A 1,341-nucleotide genomic window follows, 5' to 3' on the forward strand; every position below is an offset into this window, starting at 1 on the left:
GTGGCAACAGTAGTGAGGTTGGCCCAGGATCAGGCAGTGTTTCGTTCTGCTGTGCATAAGGTCACTATGAGTCAGTACCGACTCGATGGCACCTAACAACAACAACATCTCAGCTGCCCATCCCTATCCACCTAATGTAATGAAGGAAAAGGCTTGATCCTTGATGTTAAGACTCCTTCCCTCTTTGTTGGTATTTTGAGCTACTGTCCCCCTGCAAGACAGATTGGCAAAGTGATAACATCAGTGAGTTCAAGCGTGGCAACAATTGTGAGGTTGGCCCAGGACCAGGCAATGTTTCTTTCTGTTCTGCATAGTGTCGCTATGAGTCAGTACTGACCCGATGGCACCTAACAACAACACATCCATAACTAAAGGTCAAGTTCATCATATTGTAGCAATTTACACTTGTTTCCTTGGTCAAATTTCTTTATCTTCTTCTACTTGAGTTCTGATCATCAAGCCATCCAAGTTAGGTCAAGTGGGTACTACCTGCAAGTTTGGGCTCTCTTGCATGCATCCCTCCACTTCATATCAGCTGAATGTTTTGTTCTCAGCTCTAACCCCCAGTGGCTAGGTCAGTGTTCATGGACTCAGAAGTTCCCAAATCTCCCCAAAGTTTGAACCAACCAGCACGTCCTCTTCCATCTCTCAGCTCAAAATCGACAGGAGTCTCTGGAGCATGATCGAACTCAGCCCATGACTTTATTATTGCCTTTCCCCCACTTCCACTCACAAGTAGACCAACGTGGTCACCAGAAAGCTTGCAAGCTTGCTTGTGTGTTCCCTTTGACTTTCAGTCTTGGAAGTGGGTTTATCCTGAAGGGACTTGATGGCTTGCCGGGATGGTTCCCAGGTGAACAGCTTGCTTGTTCTTGTAATAGTCAAACAGTCTGCTGTTTTGTTTTTTCCTATTGGTCTTTCTTTCAAGAAGTGTCTTCTGTTCCTCTAGCCACTCTGGGTTGGTTTGTATGCCATTTCAAGTGGGAATGTCCCACCTCAGAAGGCTCTGGATGGGGCTCAGGATCCCACCTAAGGCCCTGTACTCTACAAAGGCTCCACAAGAAGCCTATTTCACTGGGCAAGTTCTAGAGCCCTTTTAGGTATTCTAGTCAGTTATAGGCTGAAGATGGGCTTACAAATTTTCTGAATCATATTTCCCAATTTCTATTCCACTTAAGTGTCTATTTTACAATAATAGGCAAAGGAAAACAATACCCATAATACAGTCAAGCACCTTAAAATTATTTCCCCTCTTTTACCCATTCAGATTATACCTAGATCCCTGTATCACAGAGCCCTGTTGTTCCAAGGTTGAGTATACATCACTATTTACCTCTGTCC

This window comes from Chrysochloris asiatica, unplaced genomic scaffold (genome assembly GCF_000296735.1).
Source record: "Chrysochloris asiatica unplaced genomic scaffold, ChrAsi1.0 scaffold00209, whole genome shotgun sequence".
Taxonomy (NCBI): Eukaryota; Metazoa; Chordata; class Mammalia; order Afrosoricida; family Chrysochloridae; genus Chrysochloris; species Chrysochloris asiatica.